The following is a 12,514-nucleotide window of genomic DNA, read 5'->3' as shown; positions in this document are numbered from 1 at the left end:
TTCATATTATTGATTGACTCTTGCTGTAGCCATCATGTCTGCCACGGGATGGCAGTTTATCAAGCTAACCTGTCACTAAACATCTACTTCCAAGCTTGGGAAAATGATCAAAGTGTCTCCTCTCTGAAGGTGATGCTGATATCACCACTTTGAACAATAATGAGAGGCTAAGATAATTGACATTATTTCATTCTATTGCTATTCCCCAGGCTTTCCTAACACAGTTGTACAATGTAGACACCCTGCTAACAACCAGGCTTCAAACACAGATAACTATTCCCTTTTATGTTATAATTACTCTAGCCTGAAGATGAAAATGAATGAGGACAGAAACAATTCAAGCCAGGGCTAGTTAAATATTCAGACAAAAGCAATTTCTACCTCAAAGGAAGACAATGGAGATTAAAAGATAGTAGAGTCATCGATGAATATTCATGTAATCTATGTGGTGAGTTAAATTGTATCACCTATTTGATAAAATGAAACATACGGGTATGTACAAATATATATATATATATATACATACATATGATAGAAATTTATATGTATAAACTTATAATAACTGCTTAATTACATACAATAAATGTAATATCTAACAATGTAAGGTAAGCAGATGTAAAAAATTAATATCAATGAAATATTAAAAATTATTAACTGGTGTCTTAGATTACAAAATATTATTGATTTTGAGAAATTTTTGAGTTCTATAGAGTACTTGTCATGTCTAATGTCCTCCTTTTTATCTGGAAATGCAGACTAAAAGAAGGAAGACTATTAAAGCATGTACCTACCATTTTAAGATTATTTTTAAAATCTAATACACTATAAATTATAAGCACAATTTTGTTGCGAAGTCAAAGTCCAGGGAGCAGAGGTACTAGCTTTCTTTTACTTTACCATAAGAACTCAGATAGTGACATCTTTGGAAAGTAGAACTGTGTGTTTCCAAGAATAAAATGAAGCACATATATAATTCAGTATAATAGATTCATGTACCCTAAAAGCATAATTCTGTTTATCTATATTCCATCACATGCCGAAGCATGAACAGGTGCATTTTCATCCCTCTGCAAATACTTTAATCTCTAACCTACTCCTACTTTTTGGGGGAGGGGGTAGGGGTTCTCTCAGAATCCAGTAGCAAGCTAATTCCCTAAGATGTTAATGGGGTAAAACTTCAGATGTTTCCCAATCCGTACTATTTATTGCAGGGAAGATATGATGCTAACCAAAATTTACATTAGGAAAGACCAGGCTCCAGTTTTATATTAGGAGATAAATAGACATTATGTAGTAACTGGTATCTAGTCATCCAAGTAAGTGTTAAGCAAGAGTGAGAGAAGTTGAAACAAGAGTCTCTCATTTTGGCACTTGGCTGTGCAGCCTGAGAAAGGACAGATGGAATTAAAGAAAGATGTAAAATAGTGCGTTGGTTGCTGCCCACCCCATCCCCACAAGGCAGAAAGGCTTTGAAACTGCTGTTCCTTTGGCAACAGGGCAGTAAGTATGACTAGGGCCATATACAATGTAATCATACCAACAGGACCAAGCAGTCCTCTGATCTCAAATAAATGGGGTCAACAATGAACACCTTGCCATACAGTAGAAAATTTTCTATAGATCAAGAGCAGACAGAAGTAGATTTGCAGATGAGTAGTTGGTATAGCTATTGAAACATGCCCTTTGCCTCTAATGTTGCATTTGATTCCAGGCTACCTTCTGCTACAAATATTGTTCACTCTCTACTTCATTCTCAGACCAAATGATGATTAAGGGTGAAGCTATGATTTCTCTGTTCTTAAGAAGTGCTAGTTGTCTTAATTATCAATTTAGATGCAGTAGATGACTCCAAAGAGGACAGGATACTCAAGGCTTAGGGCTTTATCATATATAGGTACCCTAGTCCCCATCCAATTGATGAGAAGAAGAGATACCTAACTTAAAAGACGCATTTTAAATTAAGTTTTTAGTGGACGTATGTGCTTTGTCTCTCCAAGACCTTAAACAAGAATGGGTGCTGAATTTTGTCAAATGATTTTTCAGAATCTAAGGAGATGATTATGTGTTTTTTTTTTCTTTCAGTTTGCTTAAATGGTTGATTAGAGTGAAGGATTTCCTTACATTGAACCACTCCTGCATGCCTGGGATGAAGCCTGCTTTGTCATGGTGAATGATATTTTTGATGTGTTCTTGGACTCTGTTTGCAAATATTTCATTGAGTATTTTTGAATCAATGTTTATAAGAGAAATTGGTCTGAAAATCTCTTTCTTTGTTTAGTCTATCTGTGCTTTAGGTATCAAGATGTCTGTGGCTTCATAGAATGAGTTTGGTAATGTTTCTTCCATTACTATTCTTGTGAAATAGTTTAAGGAGCATTGGTATTAGCTGTTATTTGAAGGTCTGGTAGTATTATGTGCTGAAGCCATCTAGCCCTGGGCTTTTTTTTTGGTTTGGATATTTTCGATGACTGCCTTTTTTTTCCTTAGGACATACAGGACTTTTACTTTGTGTATCTGATATTGGTTCAATTTTGGTAGCTTGAATCTATCAGGAAAATTGTCCATTTCATTTAGATTTTCAAATTTTGTGACAGATAGGCTTTTGAGGTAGACCTGGTGATTCTTTGGATTTCCTCAGTGTCTGTCATTATGTCTCCTTTTACATTTCTGATTTTGTTGGTTTAAATGCTCTTCCTCTGTCTTTTACTTAGTTTGGTTAAAAGTTTGTCAATATTGTTTATTTTCTCAAAAAATCAGTTCTTGGTTTTGTTGATTCTTTAAATTGCTCTCTTTGTTTCTAATTAATTAATTTAATCCTGTGTTTGATGATTTCTAGCTGTCCACTCCTCTTTGGTGTGTCTGCTTCTTTTTGTTCTAGGGCTTTCAGATGTGCTGTTAAGTGCTAGTATGGGATCTCTCCAATTTCTTTATAAAAGCACTTAATGATATGAATTTTCCTCTTAGCATTGGTTTCATGTGTCCCATACATTAGGGTAAGATTTACCTTCAGTTTCATTGAATTCTAAGACACTAAGTTCTTTTTTATTTTGTTCCCTAACCAAATATCATTGAATAGGAAGTTGTTCATTTTCCTTGAATTTGTAGGCTCTCCGTTGTTTCTGTTCTTGTTGAGTTCCAGCTTTAAACCACGATGGTCTTATAAAATGCAAGGGATTATTTAGTTCTTTTTTTATCTGTTGAGATTTGCTTTGTGACCAAGTACATGGTTGATTTTTGAGAAGGTTCCCTGAAAAGAAGATGAATTATTTTATGTTTGGGTTAAATGTTCCGTAGATATCAGTTAGGTCCAGTTGATTCATGATGGCTATTAGTTTCATTGTTTCTCCATTTAATTTCCACCTCAATGATCTATCTATTGGTTAAAGTAGACTTTTGAAGTCGGCCACTATTAATGTGTGGTGTTCAATATGTGATTTAAGCTGTAGTAATGTTTTTTATTTTATGAATGTTAGTGCTTCTGCATTTGGAGCATAGATGTTCAAAACTGAGACTTAATCTTGGTGTATTTTTCCTTTGTTGAGTGTGAAGTGTCCTTCCCCATCTCTTTTGATTAGTTTTAGTTGAAAGCCTGTTTTATTAGCTACCAGTATGGCTACTCCAGCTTGTTTCTTGAGTCCGTTTGCTTGGAAAACATTTTCCAACCCTTTACTCTGAGGTGATATTTATTGCTGAGGTGTGTTCCTTTTATACAGAAGAATGATGGGTTCTGTTTTCACATCCATTCTGTTAGCATTTGCCCCTCATTGAGGAGTTGGGCCATTGATGTTGAACGATATTAATGACTTGTGGTTATTGGTTCCTATTTGTTTTTAATGTTGGTAGTGTTTGGTGAACTTCCTTTCTTTTGTTTTTGTGGATGTAGGATTATTTATTTCCATTGTTTTCCTGGGTAAAGTTACCCTCCTTGGTTTGGATTTTTCCTTCTAGTATCTTCTGTAGGGCTGGATTTGTGGTTAGGTTTGTGCTTGTGTTTGATCTTGGCTTTGTCCTGGAATATCTTGGTCTCTCCATCTATGTTGATAGAAAGTTTTGCAGGTCCTAGTAGTCTAGTTTGGCATCTGTGGTCTCTTAGCTACGCAGTTGGTAGCATGTTGATTAATAGTACATTGAATATCCATGATTGCAGCCTTAACAGAAGTCATACAGAAAAGCTAAATGATATATCTCAACACAAAGGCAAGCAGAGTACAATGGGCAAAAATCACTTCTTAAATGATGAAGTCAGACTCACAACTAGAAATTTGCTATAGCCAAGGGAAAACTGGTCCTGTATCCATAATCACTAAAAAGAAGATTTAATGTTCTATTAGACTTGACATTAAAAGCATCATTTGCCTCCACTGGCTGTGTTATATTTTATAATTAGGATACTAATGAGTATGTGGCAGAAGTATGAACCAAAGGACTAAAAGAAAAGATATGCTGTTTAATAAACCATAGCACACTTTACCCTCAAAGCTCAATATTTCCTGAACTACTTGTCAAAAGATTGATCATTTGGTGACTAAAGCCTCACTATAATGGAACCCGTATTCATCTAAAACAACATCTTAGAGATTTGGACTTCTTTGTACCAAGACAGTGACACCGGATAAGCTCACTATCCAATAGAATGATTAGCATGCTAGATAAAGTTGTCATCTTGATCCAGCACTACCCTGACATGCCTTGGGATGTATCAAGTTGGACTAAATCACTAAAATGATTCCATTATTAACTACCAAAGTAGAATATAGCCAGTTGGTGGTACGTTTTAGTTATAAAGGAGAGAAGAGTAGTAGGATTGAGAGAAAGGAAAGTGAAAGAGGGAGAGACAGATGGAGGAGGCATGATGACAAGGGAGGGAAAAGAGAAAAATAATAGGGAAAGGACACCTGCACACACAATATGGAAACATACTTAATACTGGACCTGAAGAGAAGGAATAAACTTTACTTTTTTTCTTCTAAAGAGAATATCATTGAATTACTTGGGTTGGTCTTTCTGCTAGAGTTGATAAATTAATACCACTTGGCAGGAAGACATACAGATTTAGGTGTGGGTCTTTGCCCCTTCTGACAGACAGACTTACATCAGATATTTTTTTACTGGTTCTGAGGTCAGGAATGGTCCTTACCACTGATCCAGGTGGCTTGATTGATCTTTAAACAGGGTTGTATCTTCCTGCATAGGTCGTCTTCTCGCACTGATTCTAAGTGAACCTATATATACTCATCAAAGAAGTCCTTCTGTCAGTCTTCTTAAATCACTTACTTTAGAAACTTAGAACTGCCATTTTTATCTGAAAGTTGAGAATCAGTTTTTCTTGAAAAAAAATCTCACATCAGTTTTATAACCCAGAATTTCTTTTCAAAGACATGTGAGTCACCTTCTTGATATGTAACAAATTGGAAAAATATATTTCTGTCTCTCCGTTTTTTTTGAAAGGTAGAAACCTAACTTCTGTGAAAAACTTACTGAAATTTTCATACCATGATGTAAGACAAAGTTCAAATTATTTGGCAAAGGTCAATTTAAAATGCAAATGGCCTAGAAATTGTTTCACTCCAGCATTTAGTACTTTTCCTTTTGCTATAGAAGAGTGGATCCCTGGTGCTCTGTTTCTCCCTTTTTCTTTGACACCTGCTAATAATTCACTATTAATATGTTTAACTTTGTTCATTGCATTTTTCCTTGATAGCATTGTTGTATTTTTTTTAACATGTATAGATGTGATCACTTCAGCATGATCAAGTGGATAAAATCAAACCTGTGATGTTGGAACTGTATCTGTGCTTCTGTTTGTTTTCATGAACACTTTGCACAGACAGTGGTAGTGAAAAACTACACAAAACATTGAACCAATAGTGAAGTACTTCAAGGAATTTTCCCTACTTCTGTCCATGGACACCTAGCTTTATAGTGGAATAGGTATATAGAAATTTTATCAAAGATTCCAGACTCTGCCTCAGTTTTCTCCTTGTAGTCCATACATTTTAACAAGGCAGATCATGCAGCATGTATGGTTGCTCCCAAGGGCCTTCTCTTCTGAACCACTTCCTACATAGAAATTGAGTTAAAGAGATGTGATTTTTTTTAAAGAGAAATTTAGAAAATTTCCTTTTCCATCCTGATTGTCTGATCCCTAGTGAGTGCCCCTTTACAATTATTCACAATCCCAACTATTACAGTTGGAACACTTTACAAGTAAAAATATAGCCAAAAGAGAGCCCAGGGATTCACAGGGTTCAGCCATTAACTTCTTTGTTTGAGTGACATGTTCTTAGAATACAGCATGTGAACCACAGTGAAGATCTAATTGGTCTGTATTTACCTTTAGAAATGGCCTTCTTTCATGTTCATCTTAACCATCTGGATGAAAAGATTGAGTGCAAGAGAAGGTGACTAGGAAACAGATAAGGCTGTAACTAATAAAACGGGCACCAGTGCTATCAGTAGCACAAATAAACAGTGAATCTCTTTATGGATAAAAGAGAGCACATACTAGAACAGGCCCTGGAGTCACATATGCTAGTGATACTATTCCAAACTTTTGTAAACTCATATACGCTTGTTGTGTCTACCATCCTCTACCAGTCAGGTCTCACTTTCCTTTGATCTTGAGACCTTTTTTTTTTTTTTTTTTTTTTTGGTATTAGAAGTTATTTAGCAAGAGGAAGATTTGGTCCTAGTTCTTCTATTTTTTTGCTTTAAATCTTTTCAATACCTATAAAATTTTTGGTAGCATCAACAAATATAGCACAACTATTAGAATGTAAGAAAAGTACAGATATGATTGACTACTCTCCAGAAATCATTTCAAAGATAAGGAATACAATCAAACAGTCAAACCAAGCCAGGAATCCAATAGAGGCCTTCCAGATATGCAGAAGGGCAAACCAGAGCCTAGTCAATATGTGATACTGTGGCTTCATTACTCTACCCACATATGTAGCTCATTAAGTGTGAATAATACTTTCTAGAAATAATATGTGAACTTTCTAGCTAGAAGCAAATATTAATTTGTAATAGTATCTTTTATTTTCCAGATGTAATTGTTATCTCAGAGTCTGAATGCTAACCTAGGCCTAGATATAGAAGCTTCTAGTCTCCATACAATCTAATCTAGGAGTAGAATTTTTTCTGTCTCTGAGATTTATTGCTGAATAAGCTCATCCTTTCTTTCTCTTTCTGAACTCTGGGTAGCTGATTCAACTCTGCTGTTGTGGCTCAAACTTCTCTCCAAGCTGACTGATTCAAACTGGCTTCTCTCAGCTTCTGATTGAATTTCTCTGCTGGGTCTTATACTAACTCTGACAATATGACCTAATATTCTGCCTCTTTCCTATTATCTGGATCATTATGTGTCTACTTTGTTCTCTTTGCAACCTCTGTTTAAACTCTCTCAATAAAATTGTCTCCTTCCTCTCATTCTCTCTCGCCCCGCACTGCCTCTCTTAAGTCACCTCCATTTCCTCTCTCTTCAAGTGAGAGATGAGTATAACCTAACTCTGAATAATTCAGTCAAATATTTCTCTGATTTATCACTTTATCTGCTATTCAATTAGGTACCAATTTCAAACATGAGTGTTTCTTTCTACAAACTTCACTTTCATTGTTTGGAATGAAATGCAACTACTAAGGGTATGTGTACAACCCAGCTGGAACCCACAGACTAGAAAGTCTTTGGATGTGATCAGAGCAGCCTGTTGCTAGAATAAAATCCCTTTACATTAATTTGCTTATATTCTGAAAATGTAGTGATTTGTCCCATAAGTATGTTCACAGAAAATGTTCAAGAGTTTAAGCAATGCCTGGAGTAGATAAGATAAGGTTAAGTATCTGAGAGGCACTTAATTCCTCAAAAGAAGTGCTAGAGATTCCTAGGAAAGGTGATATATGCCCTATGTGGACAGTTATAATAGAAGTTAACAACTCAGGCATCATGGTATTCAATTTTACTTTTACTTAGAGTTAAATATGCCACACCATTACCAGGTCCCAGCAATTATTCATGCTGCACTCTGCCAATTGTCATATTTATTTAGAAACTTTTGTCAGGCTTCTTTTTCACAGGACACCATAGGCAACATTTTAGGATAAGAATCAACAGGAAGCTGAGGATCATTTGACATGACTTTCCTAACTTTGAAAGTAACATTTCTGCCAAATGGTTTTTTGGCATCTAAGGAGATTATCTTATGGTTATTTTTTTTCTTTCAGTTTGTTTATATGGTGGATTACATTGATAGATTCCATATGTTGAACCACCTCTGCAGGCCTGGGATGAAACCTACTTGGTCATGGTGAATGGTATTTTTGGTGTGGTCTTAGATTCAGATTTCAAGTATTTCCTTGAGTATTTTTGCATTAATATTCATAAGGGAAATTGGTCTGAACTTCTCTTTGTTTGTTTTTTCTTTGTGTGGTTTTGGTATCCACATGACTGTGGCCTCATATAATGAGTTTGGTAACTTTCGTCCTGTTTCTATTTTGCAGAATAGATAGTAAAAATGTCCATCTTAACAAAAGCAATCTACAGATTCTATGCAATCCCTAACAAAATACCTTCACAAATTTTATGTACCTTGAAAGATCAATTCTCAACTTCATATGGAAAAAACCAGAATAGCTAAAACAATCCTGTACAATAAAGTATCTTCTAGAAGTATAACCATCTCTGATCTCAAGCTTTACTATAGAGCAACGGTAATAAAAACTTCATGGTACTAGCATAGAAAAAGGCTGGTTGATAGATGAAACTGAATCAAATACCCAGAAATAAACCCACATACATATATACACTTGATTTTTTACAAAGAAGCCAAAACCATACAATAGAAAAAGGACAGCACCTTCAACAAATGGCACTGGTCTAAATAGATGTCTACATACATAAAATCACAAGTAAATCCATATTTATCCCCTTGCACAAAACTCAAGTCCAAATGGATAAAGACCACAACATAAAAAGAGACACACTAAATCTGTTAGAAGGAAAAGTGGGGAAGAGCCTTGACCTCATTGGCACAGGAGACAGCTTCATGAACAGAACACCAATAGCTCATGTTCTAAGAACAACAATTAATAAATGGGACCTCATGATACTGAAAAGCTTTTATAAGGCAGAGGACACTGTCAACAGAAGAAAATTGCAGCCTACAGATTGGGAAAACATGTTCACCAAGCCCACATCTGACAAACGGCTACTATCTAAAATATATAAAGAAGTCAAGACATTAAACATCACTGAACCAAATAATCCAATTTTTAAAATAGGGTACAGAGATAAATGGAGAATTCTCAACAAAGGAATATTGAATGTCCAGGAAACATTTAAACTAATGTTCAACATCTATACTCATCAGAGAAATGCAAATCAAAATGACGTTGAGTTTCCATCTTACATCTATCAGAATAGTTAAGATAAAAAACTAAAGTAACATCACATGCTGGAAAGGATTTTGAGAGAGAGGAAAAACTCCTCCATTGCTGGTGGGAGTGCAAACTTGTACAACCTCTTTGGAAATCAATCTCAGAAAATTAGGATTAGTGCTACCTCAAGACCCAGATGTACCGCTCCTGGGCATATACTCAAAAGATGCTCCACAATACAAGGACATTTGCTCAACTATGTCTGTAGCAGCTTTATTTGTAATAGCCAGAAACTGGAAGCAACCTAGATTTCCTTCAATTGAAGAATGAATAAAGAAACTCTGGTACATTTACACAATAGAGTACTATTCAGATGTTAAAAATAAGGAAGTCTTGAAACGTGCAGGCAAGTGAATGGAACTAGAAAAGATCATCCTGAGTAAGATAATGCAGACCCAGAAAGACACTCATGGTGTATCCTCACCTAAAGTAGGTATTAGCCCAACATAGATGCCCCTGAGAGACTCCACCCAGCATTTGATATGGGAAAGATACTGCAAATCCAAGATAGACTTTGGTTGGAGTGCTGAGAGTTGTATGGAAGAGTGGAGGCAGGTGATGGAAGGACCACAGGGATCAGGAGCTCCACAGGGAGACCATCAATGGCAGTAAATCTGGACAGCATGGGGGTGTACAACCTGATGCACCAACCTAGGAAAAATGAATGTAGAGAACCTAGTCTCCATTCTCAGAGCTATAGAATGGACAGCTAATTCTCCTCATGTTGCTGGGGGTAAGCTTCCTTTGAACCTCTGACATGAACTCTGGTGCCCATGATTTGATCACTTCCCCTTGGCAGGGTGGCCTTATGGGCACACAGAGGAAAAGGATGCAAGCTATCCGAATGGGACCTGATAGGCTATGTCCAGAGGGAGGGAAAGGAGTGCTCCCTCCCTCTCAGAGGCCTAAGGGAGGCGAATAGGGCAGAAGAAGGCAGAAGGGTGAGAAAGGGAAGATAAGAGCGAGTGAATAACAATAAGAATAAAATGTGAATGAATTATGATTTAAAATTTAAAAGGTAATATTTCTTCACATAACAGAATATTGAAAAACACCATTAGCTAGTTATAACTATAATTAAAGTGAATAAATAAATTCTGAAGTAATCCTCGTTTACAATAGGTTCTACACATGCATACACACACTTACTACACGCTATGTCATAATGTACTATCCTATTGCTTTGATCAACTATCTGGAAAAGCAGCAACTTAAGGGAGAAAAGCTAACTTCTTATTAACATTCACCACATTAACCACTGTAGATGCAGTGTCTACTGACCTTGCTACTCTTTCACAAACATATTGCTTATTTCACAAAAGTTATAAAAACATTATAAAATCATATGTGTAATCCGTATTTGGTTGATCCAGATCCCAATGCATCAGTAAAATTAATGAAACACTTTCCAATATGTTGTACCTTACATTGGCTTCCTAGATGAGCCAACAGATATACAAGAATAACGATTTACAAATGTCTTTCTTCTGCTCATACAAAGAGCAAAGAAGTAGCCTTAACTGTTCTGTGCATCACACATTCCTCATATATTTATAATTTTATGATTGTATAGTACTTGTGAGAAATTATATGTCTTCAGGACAAATAAATTGGACACCGATGCTGGATCGGACCTGAAAGGATTCATTTCTCTCACTATGCTGGACTATGACATCCTGCACCCTACATGTTCCTAACCCAGGCGCTTCAGTTGGGTCTCTACAAAGGTATTGTTTGTCCCAAATCAGCCAGAAGAAGATTTGAGAGAATGACACCTTATTTCCCTTAAGGGGGGTTGGGTAGATTTTTGGTTGCTCTCTTGGGCTACAGAAGTTTATTTTCATTGGGAGTTGGATATAAGTTATTAATGGTAAAATTCAGAGAGAAATCAGGGTTGGACTTCGGAATTTCTCTCTTTTCCATTATCTTTCTTTCATAGGGATATAGGGGTTGAAAGGAAAGAAGTGGTAATATAGAAATATATAGGGATGATAGGACAAAAAGTAGAATAGTGAATATACTCAAATTAATGCCTTGTTACTCACAAGAATATATTTAATTCTCTGCTATAGAACTTTGAATAATGATACAAAATAAATTTAATTTTGATACATTGGTATAAAATTCAAATTTAAAATGATTATTCACACATACTATACATGAATATACTCTAATATGATTCTGTCATATTAGAGGCTCTGTCAATTACTAGTCTATTTCTGTCACAAGAATATACATCCTTGGTTGAACAGATAAATAGGATTCTACAGATAGAAAAGGTAGAATAGTTAGATAAAGTTTTCAAAAACCTAAGAGACTTAAAGAATATGGCATTTAAACATGTTTTTATTAAAGATTCATTGACAAGACTGGTTAATGCCTGGTAACACCCAGCCTACCTCAAAAAAGATGATGAGTATCAATAAACTTCCTTATGGAAATGGCTTCAAATGTGGCAAACAAGCCACTGAGTAAAAATGTCCTTGTTTTTGCCACAAACAGAATTCTGTCTAAAATTGGGCAAAGTTGGATGCAGGTAAAATCAATGGCCAGACTCTGCCAAGACAGGGTAAGCAAGTCCTCAATAGTTCCTGTCTCACAAGGATGTGTGTCTGATAAATTGGGCCAGAAGGCTGAAGATGATGCTCCAGCATTATAGAGAGTTTTGAGCGACTTTTCAGGCATCAAACTGTCCCTGTTGTTTTCTCATTGAGGAAGCTGCTTACCTGCACTTCCTGTCTAATCAGATAATTAATTTTATTTTTTCTCATGTCTCTGATGGGGTTGAGGATCAGATAATTTATTGTTACAATTAAGCTTAGTTGTTTTGGGGTTAAGATGTTTTTAGGTCTAGATAGATGTTTTAAGTTGATAAAGATGAGATATGATAGATACTGATTTACATTCAGAACTTTAGACTTATCAAGATAGGAAAGATACTCTCTTAAAGGCTGCCAAATACAAATAGCCAAAACACCATGAATGTAACATTTATATAATTCCTGATTGTTTCCATAGTTCTTCTTGCTCTAGGTAGTTTATTGTATGTATGTGTAATAATATAAATGTATATGTGAAC

Source organism: Acomys russatus, chromosome 2, assembly GCF_903995435.1.
Source record: "Acomys russatus chromosome 2, mAcoRus1.1, whole genome shotgun sequence".
Taxonomy (NCBI): domain Eukaryota; kingdom Metazoa; phylum Chordata; class Mammalia; order Rodentia; family Muridae; genus Acomys; species Acomys russatus.
The sequence above is the reverse complement of the archived record's forward strand: the minus strand, read 5'-3'. Positions refer to the sequence as shown.